Genomic DNA, 12,330 nt, shown 5'->3' with positions numbered 1-12,330 from the left:
CAAACGTCGTCGAACTGCTCGTGCAGATGGTTGTTGTCTTGCAAACGTCCCCATCTGTTGACTCAGCGATTTAGACGTGGCTGCACGTTCCTTTACAGCCGTGCGGATAAGATGCCTGTCATCTCGACTGCTAGTGATACGAGGCCGTTGGGATCCACCACGGCGTTCCGTATTACCCTCCTGAACCCACCGATTCCATATTCTGATGCTAACAGTCATTGGATCTCGACCAACGTGAGCAGCAATGTCGCGATACGATAAACCGCAATCACGATAGGCTAGGGTCCGACCTTTACCAAAGTCTGAAACGTGATGGTACGCATTTCTCCTCCTTACACGAGGCATCACAACAACGTTTCACCAGGAAACACCGGTCAACTGCTGTTTGTGTGTGAGAAATCGGTTGGAAACTTTCCTCATGTCAGCACGTTGTAGGTGTCGCCACCGGCGCCAACCTTGTGTGAATGCTCTGAAAGCTAATCATTTGCATATGACAGCATCTTCTTCCTGTCGGTTAAATTTCGCGTCTGTAGCACGTCATCTTCGTGGTGCAGCAATTTTAATGGCCAGTAGTGTAGGTATTCTGTGTTTTCTCTATATCGCTTCAGAAGAGTGATTGAAACAGTCCTTCGATAAGACTACGACCAGTTTCACCTTCTCGTTACTGAGTAGTACGCTATTTGTCTCAAATCGTTTCCATTTCAATGTTGCGTTGAATTCCGGTCTTCCTTTTTTTCTCTTCGTGTATGTCCAATCGGACTGTTTAAAAATTGTTAGCATTAGTCAGGTTTATATTATGTAATCCAGATTAATTTTGGAGCAATAGTTGGAGAACGATATGCATTAAAAGGAACATAGGCTCGTATTTGCAATGGTGACAGTCACGCATCCACGCTCCTTGAAGTCGATGAAGTGAAATTATACTTCTGATTTTGCGTGCTATTACTCAAGATGTGGCTTATGTTCAGTTTGAAACATTCATGCAGTTAATGTGTTTCTTCGTTATAAGCATAATTATACAGGGTATCACAGAAATGTTGCAACAAACTTCGAGGGTATGTAAAGGGTGTCTTAAGGAATAAATCGAGGATAAGAACCCGTGTCTGGAAACGTCATCCAATGATGCTACAAAGCGCTTAAAGTTATAAGAGCTGGCGCCTGCCATTAGGTGACCTCTTCGGCATCTCACGTGACACTGTACGCTAACGGACCAGAGGCGGGACGTCTCGCAATGTTGTTTCTTATTCACTGATCGCAACTGACAGCGGCCATCGCGAGTCGAGAAGTTGGAGCCGGCTGCAGCTTGGAGAGGATTTGTCTCCTATAAATACGATGCTCTGGTGCCTCGCTGAATAACGGTTTCGGACAGATGTTTCATCTAAAATTTACTTTTCTCCTAGAACCATCTAAAATCTTCAACGTTTTTCGGTATACAGGAGAAAAATAAATTGGCGATATATTCCCTGTTCGAAACCGTCATCCACTAAGGCAACAGCGCATCACATCGTAGGAGACAGGGCCTGTCTAGCAGCAGCTACCTCCTTTCTCTCCAGACGGTCGTGATCACTGAATAACAAACGACATTGCGAGACGTTCCGTCTACGATTCGTCACCGTAAATCATCACGTTTGCTACCGAAGGCCTGGCCTAATGGCGGGCGCCGGTGCCTTTGACGCTCTGTAGCGTGGTTGGATGACGTTTCCATACACGGGTTCCTATCCTCGATTTGTTCTCCACAACACCTTCTACAAGCCTTCCAAGTGTTTCGCTTCATTTCTGGGCAATCTGCGTTGCAAATAATCTTACGAATTCATACTGCAATTATGAGCGATGAATTCTATGAAATCTAAAGAGACATGTATTAAGGTTAGGAAGAATGTTTGGTTCTACATCAGCCTATATTTTTCTGAGAGTGCACGAAAAATTACTTATTAATGTTAGTTTTCCGTGTAAGACAAAACTATACTTTTCTGTGCTTGTTGTTATTACAAAACGTAGCAACGACTTTCAGATCGACTCTGGAGATTTCTACGGCGAGAAAGGTTATTTACGCAGTAAGTCAGGCACGAGCAATGTATTTTTAACATATTTATCAACGGCCTGCGTAGTTGAGGTCGCTGATGCACATTGCCGCTATGTCGCTCGAACCATAGGCAAACCCTTCAAACCCTGGTTGCAGTAGAAATTTTCATCGACAGAGTATGGTATCGCAGGGTACCAGACAGCACATCGATTTCCAGAATTAAATTCCGTTCTTCTCTGCTGTGTCTCTCGGAAAAAAGTCATTAACAATATTCTCTAGTAACTAAACACTATCATCCACATGTTAGTTGGCGAAGGATATCGGTAAAACCATTTCCATTGTCAAAAATCGATAGGGTTCCTGCCTTCCGTTTGAACATCAACAGCGTTATTCGCAGTTACATCAGCTTTATTTTTACCCAGCTACTATTACTTTTGATCTTATGATTATCTCCATATAGTCGTGTTCTCCATTTGCATCATTCCATAAACAGTCCACAGATGTTGTCTAGTAGCTGTTGATGTTCTGAAGTCAGCGCCACTTTTGCTAGACGACATCTGTTCAGAATTGGTTCAAATGGCTCTGAGCACTATGGGACTTAACATCTGAGATCATCAGTCCCCTAGAACTTAGAATTACTTAAACCTAACTAACATAAGGACATCACACACATTCATGCCCGTAGCGGTCGCGCGGTTCCAGACTGAAGCGCCTAGAACCGCTCGGCCACCCCGGCCGGCAGACGACATCTGTGATCGATTTACAGTATGTTACAGACGGAGAATAACGTTATTTGAAAATGACTGTGGAATCGAAATCGGTAACGACTGGATGAATTTTAGGTGATTGTTACTACAAGTCGTCTTCCTATACCACTTTGGTCTGCGTCAGTATGGGAAATATACATAATTAATGTATCTCAGTGTTATTTAGCGCCTCCAGTACAGCGACTTTCATGTTATTAAGTATTATTTTAAAGATTTCGCGATCTTCGACGTGAAGAGCAGAGATTTAATTTATTCTCTAGGTGTTTTCTTGTCTCCCTCTTTACGAAAGTGGACAGGATGCCAAATAGAAACAGTTCATGTTCATCAGTTCGAAGTATAAGACACTTAAGTAACGACCGCCATTATAAGAGGCATGAACAGTTTAATACTACATGGCGAAAAAGAATTAGAGTAAAACTTACCTAGAATTGTATGAATGCATGCCTTGTTAAACTTTCGTACTAGAAGCAAACATAAAGAATAAGGCAAGAAAAAGAGTTCCACTTCTGTGATTTCTCTGATTTTTAGTCATTCCAGAATTTCATGTTCTTAGCATTGAACGGAGGACCAGAAGTGCAAGTAAGTTGTTCTATACAATTCTCACATCCATGAAAAGAGGCGATACGGCCAATAAATTGTTTTAAAAAGTACTCAAAACCATGGATTCGAGGCACTATTAAAATTAGATAAAATAAAACTAAATTTATCGAATGAGGAGGGGATCATAGCATAACGAGCGATTTTCCTTGTAACTATAAAGAAGAAAGAAGTAGAAGTCGGAAATGTTATTACTAAGGACCTACGTGCGTACACGAAATTTCAATCTGTAGCGCTAGTAAAAAGTTTCCTAAATTTTTCGCTACGCCACGTGCGTCGGTTCGTGCTTACAATGTTGTCATTTAAGTAGCCCATTTTAATACGCAGTGAGTAGCAAGGGACGAATATATTGTCAGAATGGGCTTTACACGTTGTGTGAAGATTAACAGCCGGCCGCTGTGGCCGAGAGGTTCTAGGCGCTTCAGTCCGGAACCGCGCTGCTACTACGGTCGCAGGTTCGAATCCTTCCTCGGGCATGGATGTGTGTGATGTCCTTAGTTTAGTTACGTTTAAGTAGTTCTAAGTCTACGGGACTGATGACTTCAGATATTAAGCCCCATAGTGCTTAGACCCATTTGAACCATTTTCAAGATTGACACCAAAAGTGACATTCAATTTCGTAACAGATATTTCATCATTATCTTGCCCTGAAAGGAGCGTGCAACAGGAATTGCACAGACTGTGTTGCATCCAAACTTTAAAGCGGATGACGATACAGGGGCAGTGACATATGCCAGCGGCTGACTTCCTCGAACTCTCGTCATCAGCACCTCTCCCCTCTTAGCGACCAACATCCTTAGCGTGGACTAACTTCCGAGAAAACTATTTCTGGCACATTTCACGATACATCACGTCGAAGAGACGTACCTCAGTGAATGCTGTTCTTGAAAACATTGAAGAAGGATTTGGGACATGGGCCTTTCCTTACTGCCTAGCTTTCCACCACGCTACGTTTGTTTCCCTCAGCGAACGACACCGATGGCATCACATCATCTGTCTGTGTCACAAAATAGGCTGACGCGCCAGCAGCTGCTTCGGTAATGGAGCGCGCCTCTCTGAACGACCGGCAAAGCGGGCTCCCTGCCGAGGTTAATCTGGCCTCCACTGAAGACCGTGTACCTGTCAGCGACGCGCACGTCAGGTCGTCTCGTGGCGCAGCAGGCTAGCTAGCTCTGTGAGAAGTGAGGACGCGCAAGACCAGTTTGGAGCGGCAACTGCCACAATTTCAGATTGCTGGCGTTCGGAAATTCTTCACATCCCCACTCACCAATGATATACTACAATGTGTTTTTCCTCGATGATTAAGAATGTGCGTGAGATATATTTTTTTATGCTTTGTATGTTCGAAATATCGCGTCTTCAGGAGGATATAAATGATAACGCCTTGTGTGCAGAAAACAGTGTATTTATGTAAAAAATTTACTTGAATTACGTATACGAAAAAAAGAAAGACTGAATGCACGAAACTGGTTAACAGTCTGTTAGTTACACGAAATATCCATCAAAAGGAGGGGACGCATTTCAGGTTATAGCTGCTATATGAATATTCGCATGTAGGTTAAGACATTACTGACGATTTAAGTTCAAATGGTTCAAATATATCTGAGCACTATGAGACTTAACATCTGAGGTCATCAGTCCCCTAGAACTTAGAACTACTTAAACCTAACTAACCTAAGGACATCAGACACACCCATGTCCGAGGCAGGACTCGAACCAGCGACCGTAGCGGTGGCGCGATTCCAGACCGCCCGAGGCAGGATACGAACCTGCGACCGTAGCGGTTGCGCGGTTCCAGACTGAATCGCCTAGAACCACTCGGCCACGCCGGCCGGCAAATTTAAGTGTGTTATGTTATTATACAGGTGTATCATAATCAATGGCGTAAACGCCTACAGTTAAAAGTACGCGATGCTAGAGAGAAAAAATGGGTTTCTGTAAGCATGCGCTCTAAAACGCATACGTTAAGAGCTACGAGCACTTTTTCATCTTCGCTTCTAAACATGTACTCACAGCTCTTAAGGTATGCACTTTAGATCCCTGTTTGCTACGAGACAAGTTTTTCTTGTTTTGGTCCGTACTACCTCGTCCCAGAATATGTAAAGCAAAGAGCTTACAGTAGAAAAGATTTGTTTCACAATATCTAAGATGAACAAGTTCCCATAGCTCTTAAGGGATGCGTTTTAGAGCCCTTGTTTACTGACATTTCTTTGCTTCTAGCATCGTACTCTTTTAACTTTATGCGTCTACGCCGTTAATTATGATACGCCCTCTATTATTACTACAGATTTTGATATTATTACTATTTTATTATTAGTGTGTTGAATGTAGCAAGTGATTGCGGTGGTGTTCAGACGACGCTTGTCAGAAATAAGTTTCGCTACCTCTATTGTCATTGACTCTGCAGCCGTTGTCGCTACCAGACACCATTATGGTGACACTCAACATAGGGGTAGCCGATTCGATTTTCAGAAGCTGGTGAAATACACTTCTGGCCATTAAAATTGCTACACCACGAAGACGACGGGCTACAGACGCGAAAATTAACCGACAGGAAGAAGATGCTGTGATATGCAAATGATTAGCTTTTCAGAGCATTCACACAAGGTTGGCGCCGGTGGCGACACCTACAACGTGTTGACATGAGGAAAGTTTCCAACCGATTTCTCATACACAAACAGCAGTTGACTGGCGTTGGCTGGTGAAATGTCGTTGTAGTGCCTCGTGTAAGGAGGAGAAATGCGTACCATCACGTTTCCGACTCTGGTAAAGGTCGGATTGTAGCGTATCGCGATTGCGGTTTATCCTATCGCGACATTGCCGCTCGCGTTGGTCGAGATCCAATGACTGTTAGCAGAATATGGAATCGGTGGGTTCAGGAGGGTAATACGGAACGCTGTGCTGGATGCCAACGGCCTCGTATCACTAGCAGTCGAGATGACAGGCATCTAATCCTAATGGCTGTAACGGATCGTGCAGCCACGCCTCGATCCCTGAGTCAACAGATGGGGACGTTTACAAGACAACAACCATCTGCACGAACAGTTCGACGACGTCTGCAACAGCAGGGACTATCAGCTAGGAGACCATGGCTGCGGTTACCCTTGATGCTGCATCATAGACAGGAGCGCCTGCCATGGTGTACTCAATGACGAACCTGGGTGCACGAATGGAAAACGTCATTTTTTCGGATGAATCTAGGTTCTGTGTACAGCATCATGATGGTCACATCCGTGTTTGGCGAGATCGCGGTGAACGCACATTGGAAGCGTGTATTCGTCATCGCCATACTGGCGTATCACCCGGTGTGATGGTATGGGGTGCCACTGGTTACAAGTCTCGGTCACCTCTTGTTCGCATTGACGGCGCTTTAAACAGTGGACGCTACATTTTAGATTTGTTACGACCCGTGGCTCTACCCTTCATTCGATCCCTTCGAAACCCTACATTTCAGCAGAATAATGCACGACCGCATGTTGCAGGTCCTGTACGGGCCTTTCTAGATACAGAAAATGTTCGACTGCTGCCCTGGCCAGCACATCCTTCATATCTCTCACCACTTGAAAACGTCTAGTCAATGGTAGCCGAGCAACTGGCTCCTCACAATACGCCAGTCACTACTCTTGATGAACTGTGGTATCATGTTGAGGCTGCATGGGCAGCTGTACCTGTACACGCCATCCAAGCTCTGTTTGACTCAATTCCCAGGCGTATCAAGGCCGTTATCACGGCCAGAGGTGGTTGTTCTGGGTACTGATTTTTCAGGATCTATGCCCCCAAATTGTGTGAAAATGTAATCACATGTCAGTTCTAGTATAATATATTTGTCCAATGAATACTCGTTTATCATCTTCGTTTCTTCTTGGTGTAGCAATTGTAATGGCCAGTAAAGTATTATCATCAGTTTTTGATCGACAAGAAGAAGTGAAATGGAAGCATAAAGTCCCCGACTGTCAGAGTTTGCGTCAATGTTTTGGATTACTATCCTAAACTCTCGGCAGTGTCTCACGGAGTAAATGCATGTGCACTATTACAGGGGATCGGTCTTTTGGTTAGGGACATTAACCCTGGATGTCTGTTTGCCATGTTCATGAGGTACCACACTCGGCCTATGCAGTCTGTGGATTGTAACTAGCATACTTTTGCGGACCAACTGCGGAGCCCGATTTCGTCCTGCTCACGAAATCAGGCTACAGTTGTTTCACTGGTATGCGTAGGCGAAAAATATCGTCTCTTGCCGAGCGTTGCATCAAACGATATGAGCACACTGTCCGGCAGTGAGAGTACCGTCAATACGATGAAACTTGCCATGCCCTGCGAAGAGGTCCTACGTCGCGCGAGAAACAGAGGCGGAAGCACTTCAGGCGGAGATAGAGACATGGCGTGTGTGTGATACCTCAGGGTTACTATACGCTGTTAATCCATGAGAACAGTGACAGTCACTTATCTGTCGTGTGATACCTCAGGGTTACTATACGCTGATAATCCATGAGTACAGCGTCGGTCACTTATCTGTCGTAGCTGCACAACGCGTACCGACAGAACGTGGCAACGCCCAGCGCGCCGCCACTTCCAACGTGTGCGCGCCAGTAGTGCAAACTGGTTTCCCCGACAGCTTCCATATGTAGACCTCATTATACAGACATAATTTCGCTCCGTAGCCAGCGCAAAACATCACTCGCCATTCTGTCCACAAAGAGCCTTCAGTAACATCTACCTGACGGTCGAATACAAGATGATAAATTGCACAGGAAGAGGGAACAAGCGATATGTTCGCCACAGTACCTTCGTATGAAAATAAACTGCTCGGTTAATTTTCCTTTCAGCAGCTCCCAGAATAAAACGAGTGTGTTTTCTATTTAACTGAAGGGCGTTAACTGGAATAGTGGCAGTACTCGTGTTGGCGGGTCGTCTTGCGACTTGTCTAACGCCTTGCATATTGCCTCCCACCATATCTTTCACCTTATACAAATGAGACTGGTGTTTGACGCCATCAGTTGCAAATCATCTTATCTCTCTTTTGTGATCAAGACAGTTAAGCTATTACATTAGGTATAAGACTCATTCAACAGACGATACGCACCCAGAAAAATGAAGAGAATAAGTCGGTGATTCATTTGGTCAGTCTCTAGTTTTGCATATCACGTTAATTTACAGGTTCTGCTGGTACACAGGTCGGAGAGAGGTCTGCACGGTAGTGTTCAAACCAGTGTTTGGGTTCATAAACACTTTGACCATTTTACTCGTCGCTCTAGTCTTGATTTGACATACTTTTCCTGGTAAGATTTGGCAGCGTCCTGCAGACAACACCGCCACACTGAACGAGTCTTTCATTTAATGCGGAAGGCTGGAAGGAAGAAATTCCATTCATTTCTTTTCTTTCAATATATCTTTTTTAATATTTTCGAAATTAGCACTTTGCTTGAAATGTCCCCTTAGAAAAATTTATGAATGACTGTGCTGAGAAACCTCTTACATTATTTGATTTTCAAACAGCTGAGCAGAACTGAACGTACTCAGACATTTCGCTCTTTACCTATTCTGATTGACACTAAACTGACACACAATATTTTTCGGGCAACGCAATCGGACTTTCAAAAATCCCTACAAAAGAATGGCCCTGACTAACAATAACCTATACCTTTCGTGAGTCACTTACCTCACAAAAATCTTCGTTACTCAAACTACTGCAATACAGCGTGCGCCAATACTGCCAGCTGAATAAAAGATTCTAACTACTGAAGGCACTAACTACTGATAGGCATAATTAGCAAATGAAAGATTTTGATAGACAACAAACAATGTATTTACCTTAATAATGTTCCAAAGTACGCGCTGTTCACACCCAACAGCGCAACACTACAGTAGCGAATATTACAACAATGCAAACCAGCCACAGACTGCACACAGCACAGTCAGTGATTTTCACGCAGAGCTCTACGTGGCGTTACCAACATAAAAACCTAAACAGCCTACTTACATGCTATAGACTAACAGTGTTATAACTTTATCCATCTTGATGGTAATCATTACGTTATTGGGATATTTACTTCCATCTATACGGTTATTTATTTATTTCATACTTGCACTTTCAGTTTACACACACACACACACACACACACACACACACACACACACACACGCAGTCTTTCCACAGATGCTCACAACAGTACCAAGCGAATAGCCGATCTGCTTCACCGTTTCCGAGATGCTCGTTGACAGGCGCTGGGCCACTACAGTCTCCCCTTTGTAAAAGTAGCTTTTGTCACTTTCCTTAAAGCATTATATATCCGCTACGCCACCAGGGCTCTTTAAGGGGCCACAGCAGCATCGGATCAACCCCAGTACTCGTATTTGAGTGTTCACCCCATGTGACTGTCACTCGGAGACCTGGGCGCACTTCCCGGTTCTGCGATGGATTTTTTTTTAGTGGCTAGAGTGGAGAGGGGCCGGCCGAAGTGGCCGAACGGTTCTAGGCGCTTCAGTCTGGAACCGCACGACCGCTACGGTCGCAGGTTCGAATCCTGCCTCGGGCATGGATGTGTGTGATGTTCTTAGATTAGTTAGGTTGGAGTAGTTCTAAGTTCTAGGGGACTGACGACCACAGGTGTTAAGTTCCATAGTGCTCAGAGATAGCGATTGTTGCAGAATGTTTGCTTTCAGACGTTTCACGCCGTACACAGCAACGACCACGAGTCATCCGAAAAGGCCTCAGTCGACGTCCGGTTCCGGTATTGGAGTGGAGATACCAACCTTTATAGTCGATGAACAGGAGTCATGATATGTGAATTGACGAGGCGCCTGCTGCAGAGGCACATACGTAGCAACGTTCGCTGAACCGTCGTTGAGGAGATATGTTGGTAGGCCTTACGTTCGTCTCGGCGGTCAGTTGCTGCAAAATTGCACGTATGTTCGCCCGTACACATCTCCGCACCCATCATTCACTCCTGAGAGCCATAGCTATCCCACATCCGGTTTTCGGTGGCGCCATTTTGCGGTGCACGGTGTATTTTACCCACGGCAGTTTACGAACGTAGCCGTTCCGGAAATTGTATATGACGGTAGTATCTGTTCCCGAAAGAACAGTTACCGTTGATGACCATGCAGCTTTGATTGAAATGAAATGATAGTTAAATGGACACCCTAGTTGCAAAGAGGCGTTAATGTAATTCATTGGGGACATGGTGAAAATGTGTGCCCCGACCGGGACTCGAACCCGGGATCTCCTGCTTATATGGCAGACGCTCTATCCATTTGAGCCACCGAAGGCACAGATGATAGTGCGCCTGCAGGAACTTATCCCTTGCACGCTCCCCGTGGGGCCCACATTCCCAACATGTCCACACCACTACATTCGTAGTGCGCCTAATAGATGTTTGCCCATCATACTCATTACTCGTGGCAGATTAACCTGCCATATTTGGAGCTAGGGTGTCCATTTAACTATCGTTTCATTTCTAGCAAAGCTGCATGGTAATCAACGGTAACTGTTCTTTCAGGAACAGATACTACCGTCATATATAGTTAAAATATATCTTCCCGGCCATTGACCTTCTTCTGCGAACGCACACGCTATGCCCGAACTCGTACGGGACTTGGTAGATTAATCTGCCACGAGTAATGAGTATGCTGGGCAAACATCTATTAGGCGCACTACAAATGTAGTGGTGTGGACATGTTGGGAATGTGGGTCTCACGGGGAGCGTGCAAGGGATAAGTCCCTGCAGGCGCACTATCCTCTGTGCCCTCGGTGGCTCAGATGGATAGAGCGTCTGCCGTGTAAGCAGGAGATCTCGGGTTCGAGTCCCGGTCAGGACACACATTTTCTCCATGTCCCCAATGAAGTATATCAACGCATCTTTGCAGCTAGGGTGTCCATTTAATTATCATTCGTTCCGGAAATGCTTCTATCCTTTGGTCAAAAGCCAATTATCATGCCCTTTTGGGACAAATAAATCTCTCCGCTTCCGCGCTGCGACAATGACTGCACTGTATTCCGCATTCCCCTGACAAGCCTGCTAGTGCTGCCTGTGAGGGGTTATTGCAGTGTGATGTCAAACACTGACGGTGATCACATTAATGTGACTGGACGATGTACACCCAGATGATGCACTTGGAAAGGGTGTCTCGGTGGCCACTTAGGATGTGCAGCAGTTAGCAGAGTTAGTTTACTTTTCCCAGTAGTACAGTACGCGGTAGGAGCTCTGGACGTGAGCAATGGAGCAGCCGGCCGCGACCTTGCGGCTGCGTGGAGGATGGAGGAGAGGAAGCGAAGCCGTGACCCGGGCGGCCGGAGACACGGGCCGCCGCCCCGGCCGGCCTACTCAGCCAGGGGCCGCCCGCTTCCGGAGCGCGGCTGCTGCAAGACGCCGCACGCGCAAGTGCACTCCGAACACAGAGAAGGCAGTAGCGGGCCGTGTAGGTGGGGAGGGGGGCAGTGGTCGTGTGGGAAAGTCTTTGAGACTTTTCCCGCTGGCAGTTTCTTGGCTGGCGACAACCAGACCGACGACGTGTCGAGGTTGACCACAGTCCAGGTTACGATATTGAAGTGCCTATGTTATTCGTAGTTGTCCAACGACACCGGGCGAGCCACTATTAACATGTCTCCCTTGGACGGGAATATAGGTAATGGGTGTACGAGTACAGGATGTAGACACATCATTGACGATATATGGAAATTTGATCCTGGCCGTAAGTCGCATTCGGATAGCCACATGGAAAGGCCACCACTGGCGATTAGCGAGAAATTCGGGTTCGAGTCCCTATCTGATACAAATTTTCACTGTCGTCATTCCATTGTACAGCTTATGGTTTTCCATACTGGCAATTGCGAACAAATTTAAAGTATACGGTATAGGTTCGTCAGCACAACAAAGGCAAACTTTCAAAGGATGTTAGGCCATAGGCTTCCGAAAAGGTAGGGTCACTAGAGAGGTACTTCTT

At 45.6% G+C, this 12,330-nt stretch overlaps 1 protein-coding gene and 1 non-coding gene across 2 annotated transcripts in view; both read right to left on the bottom strand.

Moving 5' to 3' along the window:
* Positions 1–12,330, bottom strand: part of LOC124718985 — a 1,052,919-nt gene that overhangs the window by 191,929 nt on the left and 848,660 nt on the right. The gene's annotated exons all lie outside the window — the stretch shown is intronic.
* On the bottom strand, positions 10,583–10,657 carry Trnai-uau. The gene has a single exon. It is a non-coding gene; the product is annotated as a tRNA-Ile (tRNA).

This window comes from Schistocerca piceifrons, chromosome 1 (assembly GCF_021461385.2).
Source record: "Schistocerca piceifrons isolate TAMUIC-IGC-003096 chromosome 1, iqSchPice1.1, whole genome shotgun sequence".
Taxonomy (NCBI): Eukaryota; Metazoa; Arthropoda; class Insecta; order Orthoptera; family Acrididae; genus Schistocerca; species Schistocerca piceifrons.
The sequence above is the reverse complement of the archived record's forward strand: the minus strand, read 5'-3'. Positions and strand labels throughout refer to the sequence as shown.